This window comes from Micrasema longulum, unplaced genomic scaffold, assembly GCF_059751315.1.
Source record: "Micrasema longulum isolate JH-2025_06_02 unplaced genomic scaffold, ASM5975131v1 h1tg000456l, whole genome shotgun sequence".
In the NCBI taxonomy this organism is placed as follows: domain Eukaryota; kingdom Metazoa; phylum Arthropoda; class Insecta; order Trichoptera; family Brachycentridae; genus Micrasema; species Micrasema longulum.
Window position 1 is genome coordinate 1 of NW_028277655.1, and position 7,500 is coordinate 7,500.

General features: G+C 45.7%; 1 non-coding gene and 1 pseudogene across 1 annotated transcript; both read left to right on the forward strand.

Annotated features, from left to right (window-relative positions):
• On the forward strand, positions 1 to 955 carry LOC148281461 (large subunit ribosomal RNA; annotated as a pseudogene; the record flags this gene model as incomplete).
• Positions 956 to 5,394: 4,439 nt separating this feature from the next.
• LOC148281462 (small subunit ribosomal RNA) lies at positions 5,395 to 7,325 on the forward strand. Its single transcript, XR_015822352.1, has one exon. It is a non-coding gene; the product is annotated as a small subunit ribosomal RNA (ribosomal RNA).
• Positions 7,326 to 7,500: the final 175 nt, after the last annotated feature.

Sequence of the window (7,500 nt, forward strand, 5' to 3'; positions counted from 1 at the left end):
TTGTACGGGGCGGCGAGCCGCGTCGGCCGCGGGCGGTGTGCGGTTTTTTCAGCCTCCGTTCGTACCGTCGCGTCGCCGCGTTTCCCGCGTGATCCGTTCTGAGGACACTGCCAGGCGGGGAGTTTGACTGGGGCGGTACATCTGTCAAAGAATAACGCAGGTGTCCTAAGACCAGCTCAGCGAGGCCGGAAATCTCGCGTCGAGCAAAAGGGCAAAAGCTGGTTTGATCACGATGTTCAGTATGCATAGAGACTGCGAAAGCACGGCCTATCGATCCTTTCGTATAAAGAGTTTTTAGCGAGAGGTGCCAGAAAAGTTACCACAGGGATAACTGGCTTGTGGCGGCCAAGCGTTCATAGCGACGCCGCTTTTTGATCCTTCGATGTCGGCTCTTCCTATCATTGCGAAGCAGAATTCGCCAAGCGTTGGATTGTTCACCCATCAAAAGGGAACGTGAGCTGGTTTAGACCGTCGTGAGACAGGTTAGTTTTACCCTACTGATGACCGATCATTGCGATAGTAATACTGCTCAGTACGAGAGGAACGGCAGTTTTGGACATTTGGTTCACGCACTCGGTCGACCGGCCGGTGGTGCGATGCTACCATCCACAGGATTAGGCCTGAACGCCTCTAAGGCCGTATCCCGCCTAGGCAAATCGGGCGGTGATACGTGATGTGAGTTCCGCGAGTCGAAAGGCTCTCTAAACAATGTGACATCTATCAGGCGGCCCCCGTCCGCGGGGGCTCCGTCGAAGCCCGACGAGGTGGGACGAGCACCGCGCTGCGTGGTTAAATGTCCCGGCGCGATGGCGTCCCGCCTCTGACCAAGCTTAAGTTCGGCGTCGGAACTCGGAATCGTCCGCAGACGACCTTCGTACCTGGCGGGGTGTTGTACCCGGTAGAGCAGCGTCATGCTGCGATCCGTTGAGACTCTGCCCCACGCCAAGAGATTCGTCGATCGTTTCCACGGAACGTCGGCCCGCAAGCGAAAGCTAGCAGCCAGCTAGCTAGCCCCTAGCTATATAAAGCTAAAGCCAAAAGGAAAAAGCTCAAAGCAAAAAGCAAAAAGCAAAAAGCAAAAAGCAAAAAGCAAAAAGCAAAAAGCAAAAAGCAAAAAGCAAAAAGCCAAGAGCTAAGAGCCGACGAGCAGAAGACGAAGGCGAAGCGAAGCGAAAGCTCCCAAATTCCAGGCGGGCGCTCGCACCGCCGGACGCTGTAGACGCGACGCGCGCATGACATCCAATCGGATGCATGTTGCGCTTCCGTGTGCACGTTCGGCTGGTGCGGGCGTTCGCCTTTTTTTTTGCAAATTTTTTTTTCAAAGTGTTTTTGTTTCTACTAACACTTTTTTATTTTCACCGTGAAAAGTCCAAGTCCAAAATGCTCATGACGGTACGGTCTGGACTCTAATTATTTTCATACGTAATTTACAAATGATGTATTTCAATATCCGTTAGTAAGTAAAACACGTGGTAAATTTGCCAAGTGTCCGAATTGCATTGAACATAAACGAAGGCGGACGCTCGCACCGTCGGACCAGCTGGAGACCAGCGTTCGGCGAGGTGCGGGCGTTCGCCTTTTTTTTGCAAATTTTTTTTTTCAACACTTTTGTGTTTTCATCGTGAAGCTTGAAAGCTAGCTTTAAAGCTAGCTTATAAAGCTAAGCAAGCCAAAAGCCAAAAGGAAAAAGCTCAAAGCTCAAAGCTTAGAATAATTTAGAAATAATAACTAATAATAATAAATGGCGTAAGTATAGCCCGTGAGCTCGCCAATATATGACAGTAAATTTTTTTACGGTCTGGACTCTAATTATTTACATACATAATTTTCAAATGATGTATTTCAATATCCGTTAGTAAGTAAAACACGTGGTAAATTTGCCAAGTGTCCGAATTGCATTGAACATAAACGAAGGCGGACGCTCGCACCGTCGGACCAGCTGGAGACCAGCTGATATAAATAATAACTAATAATAATAAATGGCGTAAGTATAGCCCGTGAGCTCGCCAATATATATGACAGTAAAATTTTTTACGGTCTGGACTCTAATTATTTTCAAATGATGTATTTCAATATCCGTTAGTAAGTGAAACACGTGGTAAATTTGCCAAGTGTCCGAATTGCATTGAACATAAACGAAGGTGGACGCTCGCACCGTCGGACTCAGCGTTCGGCGAGGTGCGGGCGTTCGCCTTTTTTTTTGCAAATTTTTGTTTTTCAAAGTGTTTTTGTTTTCATCGTGAAAAGTCGAAAAACCAAAACGCTCATGACGGTACGGTCTGGACTCTAATTATTTTCAAATGATGTATTTCAATATCCGTTAGTAAGTAAAACACGTGGTAAATTTGCCAAGTGTCCGAATTGCATTGAACATAAACGAAGGCGGACGCTCGCACCGTCGGACCAGCTGGAGACCAGCTGATATAAATAATAACTAATAATAATAAATGGCGTAAGTATAGCCCGTGAGCTCGCCAATATATGACAGTAAAAATTTTTACGGTCTGGACTCTAATTATTTACATAAATAATTTACAAATTAAAAAACTATTATTTGAAAAAAATTATGTTTCGTTATAAAAAAAAATATATTTATATTTTTACATTATAATTTTAAATTGTTTCTATTCACTCATATCGAATACACACTTACCCTGTCCTTAAACCTACCCTCACACCCATATACAATCACACACATATTCACATACCTACCAAAACCACACTCCACTTTTTTACACACGCATCCTCACACACAAAAAAAAACTCGCACACATGCACTTCTATAATTGATATTTAACTGAACTGGATTTTTATAATTGTATTTATGTGAAAAACTGATTTGGCTTTATTTTATGTTTTTTTTATTATGTTGTGTATATTTTTTTTGTATTGCTGTTGTTTTTCTTAATAAACAAAATAAAATAAATAAATAAATAAAATGTATTTCAATATCCGTTAGTAAGTAAAACACGTGGTTAATTTGCCAAGTGTCCGAATTGCATTGAACATAAACGAAGGCGGACGCTCGCACCGTCGGACCAGCTGGAGACCAGCTGATATAAATAATAACTAATAATAATAAATGGCGTAAGTATAGCCCGTGAGCTCGCCAATATATGACAGTAAAATTTTTATTGTCTTTGAATTTCCTAGAGTTTTAACCATCGAAAAAAAAGAAGATTGCAAATAAAATCAACAGACAATGGAAATTTTATGTTTTATTACAAAAAATAAAAATGCATATTTCTCTATGTATTTTTCTGTTATAAACAATCTATTAAAATAATACACATCAAATTTCCATTGTCTGTTGATTTTATTTGCAATCTTCTTTTTTTTCGATGGTTAAAACTCTAGGAAATTCAAAGACAATAAAAATTTTACTGCCATATATTGGCGAGCTCACACGCTATACATAGCCCTAATAAATAAATGAATAATTCATAAACTAAATAATAATAAACATGGAAATAATTTATACCCTCTCGCCGAGTTTTAATGCGAGAACGAGGCCCCCTCCCGGCGAGACGTCTCGCGGCGGTCGCGAGCGCGCTCCGCGTGAAACTTAAATTTTTCGTTTACTTCACTGAGCGACGATCCGAAATGCACCCCCGCCGATTTTTATTTCGTTCCTCCTTCCGATTCGAAAGTGAATGTGAAATTAAAAAAAAAAAAAAAACAAAAAAACTTAGAAATATTTTATACCCTCTCGCCGAGTTTTAATGCGAGAACGAGGCCCCCTCCCGGCGAGACGTCTCGCGGCGGTCGCGAGCGCGCTCCGCGTGAAACTTAAATTTTTCGTTTATCGAATATTTCCACCGAGCGACGATCCGAAATGCACCCCCGCCGATTTTTATTTCGTTCCTCCTTCCGATTCGAAAGTGAATGTGAAATTAAAAAAAAAAAAAAAAATTAAAACTTAGAAATAATTTATACCCTCTCGCCGAGTTTTAATGCGAGAACGAGGCCCCCTCCCGGCGAGACGTCTCGCGGCGGTCGCGAGCGCGCTCCGCGTGAAACTTAAATTTTTCGTTTACTTCACTGAGCGACGATCCGAAATGCACCCCCGCCGATTTTTATTTCGTTCCTCCTTCCGATTCGAAAGTGAATGTGAAATTAAAAAAAAAAAAAAAAACAAAAAAACTTAGAAATATTTTATACCCTCTCGCCGAGTTTTAATGCGAGAACGAGGCCCCCTCCCGGCGAGACGTCTCGCGGCGGTCGCGAGCGCGCTCCGCGTGAAACTTAAATTTTTCGTTTACTTCACTGAGCGACGATCCGAAATGCACCCCCGCCGATTTTTATTTCGTTCCTCCTTCCGATTCGAAAGTGAATGTGAAATTTAAAAAAAAAAAAAAAACAAAAAAACTTAGAAATAATTTATACCCTCTCGCCGAGTTTTAATGCGAGAACGAGGCCCCCTCCCGGCGAGACGTCTCGCGGCGGTCGCGAGCGCGCTCCGCGTGAAACTTAAATTTTTCGTTTATCGAATATTTCCACCGAGCGACGATCCGAAATGCACCCCCGCCGATTTTTATTTCGTCCCTCCTTCCGATCCAAATGTGAATGTGAAATAAAAAAAAAAATAAAAAATAAAAAATAAAAAAAAAAAACAAAAATATTTCCTACCCAAATTATAAGTCTAATTTTTCAATCATAATCTCTTTCCATATTCGTCTTCTCAAACGAAAAAAGAAAAGAAAAAATAAAATCATCTCGCAGAATTTGCCAAGTCCCGACCGTACCGCGCGTTTTACCCATCGGCTCATTTACGTTTCGCCTGAAACGCGCGTAGGCTCCCCGCATGGCTGGCGGCCCGGCGTGCGAGACGCCGACACCCGTCGCCGTACGTATATCGTATATTATGCGCGTCTCATGGCGTTAGCTAAAATACATTTTCACCGCGTTCGCACATTGCGGCGGCCGATATGCCGCGCCGGCTTTACATTTGCGAAAATCAACGTCGTGTGGCCGTTCAGCTCCTTTGTGCGGCTGAGCGAGCATTGCACTTCGCCCGTGTTACAAACTCTGGAGTTCCGCGCAAGCAGAGAACACCGTGAACAAAACGAGAACGGTCGTAGGATTCTAATCCACGTCCCCACTATTGCCGCGCCGAAGGCGTGCGCTCTCGTACGTTAATATTTGACGAAAGGGAATTAAAAATTTTTGGCCAAAGAGAAGATCCATGTGGTCCGTCTCGTCAGGTCCAGCGTTCACTTGTTAAAAAGTGAATTTAAAAGTAAAACGAACAGACTCGTGAATCGCGAGAGTGCAAACTCGAGCGAGCGAGAATGTGAGTTATATAGGTGCGAACATAAAGAGCGTGTCGCGGCGGGTGACTCCGTCGCGCCTCAGACGCCCTTCGTATCCTGGAGCGATATAGAAATGAACAGCTCCCTGGTTGATCCTGCCAGTAATCATATGCTTGTCTCAAAGACTAAGCCATGCAAGTCTCAGTAAAAGCCGAATTAAGGTGAAACCGCGAATGGCTCAATATATCAGTTTTGGTTCCTTAGATCGTACATAGTTACTTGGATAACTGTGGCAATTCTAGAGCTAATACATGCAAACGAGGTCCTGACCGGCAACGGGAGGGATGCTTTATTAGATCAAAAACCAATCGGCGGCGGGGTTCGCGCCCCGTCCGTCGCCATTCGAGATGATTCTAGATAACTTTGTGCTGATCGCACGGTCTAGCACCGGCGACGCATCTTTCAAATGTCTGCCTTATCAACTGTCGATGGTAGTTTATGCGACTACCATGGTTGTCACGGGTAACGGGGAATCAGGGTTCGATTCCGGAGAGGAGCCTGAGAAACGGCTACCACATCCACGGAAGGCAGCAGGCGCGCAAATTACCCACTCCCGGCACGGGGAGGTAGTGACGAAAATAACGATACGGGACTCGTCCGAGGCCTCGTGATCGGAATGATTACACTTTAAATCCTTTAACGAGGATCCATTGGAGGGCAAGTCTGGTGCCAGCAGCCGCGGTAATTCCAGCTCCAATAGCATATACTAAAGTTGTTGCGGTTAAAAAGCTCGTAGTTGAAATTGTGTCCTGCGGTGTCGGTCTACCGAATGCGGTACGACAGGCACGTCTGCGGGGCTTCTCGCCGGTGCGTCCACCGCCAGTGTGTTGCGGTCGTCCTCGCGGGCGGCCGCGCGCCGAGGCGGGCCGTCGCGGCTGTTTACTTTGAACAAATTAGAGTGCTCAAAGCGGGCTAACACTTGCCTGAATATTGTACGCATGGAATAATAGAATAGGACCTCGGTTCTGTTTTGTTGGCTTTCTGATACCAGAGGTAATGATTAATAGGGACAACTGGGGGCATTCGTATTGCGACGTTAGAGGTGAAATTCTTGGATCGTCGCAAGACGGACTAAAGCGAAAGCATTTGCCAAAGGTGTTTTCATTAATCAAGAACGAAAGTTAGAGGTTCGAAGGCGATTAGATACCGCTGTAGTTCTAACCATAAATGATGCCAGCCAGCGATCCGCCGAAGTTTCATAATTTTAACCCGGTGGGCAGCTCCCGGGAAACCAAAGCTTTCGGGCTCCGGGGGGAGTATGGTTGCAAAGCTGAAACTTAAAGGAATTGACGGAAGGGCACCACCAGGAGTGGAGCCTGCGGCTTAATTCGACTCAACACGGGAAAACTCACCAGGCCCGGACACTGGAAGGATTGACGGATTAACAGCTCTTTCTCGATTCGGTGGGTGGTGGTGCATGGCCGCTCTTAGTTGGTGGAGCGATTTGTCAGGTTAATTCCGGTAACGAACGTAACTCTAGCCTATTAAATAGACGTGCAACCGGTATCACAGGAGTCCGCGGGCGCGCATCTTGCGGCGTTCGCGTCGCGGAAGTGTGTTTCGCGGTCTTCACTACCGGCGTACAATGAAAATCTTCTTAGAGGGACCGGCGGTATATATAGCCGCACGAGATTGAGCAATAGCAGGTCTGTGATGCCCTTAGATGTCCTGGGCCGCACGCGCGCTACACTGAAGGGATCAGCGTGTCCTCCTTGGCCTAACGGCCCGGGTAACCCGATGAAACCCCTTCGTGATAGGGATTGGGGTTTGCAATTCTCCCCCATGAACGAGGAATTCCTAGTAAAAGCGAGTCACCAGCTCGCGTTGATTGCGTCCCTGCCCTTTGTACACACCGCCCGTCGCTACTACCGATGGATGATTTGGTGAGGTCTTCGGACTGGTGCGCGGAAGCTCGTCTCGGGCATCCGACGCGTCGGAAAGTTTGACCGAATTTGATCATTTAGAGGAAGTAAAAGTCGTAACAACGTAGGTGAACCTGCGGAAGGATCATTTCCTGTGAAATATAATATAAAATGAATTTTCATTCTTTTATATAGTATAAATATATTTATACACACGCGCAGAGCGCAAAATAAGCAAACACTGCGGCGGAATTTCGCCCTAGGGCGCCGCCGCGAACCGCGGACTGCCGGTGTCGCGGGAGGCGGGTCTGTCGGCCCGATTCCCG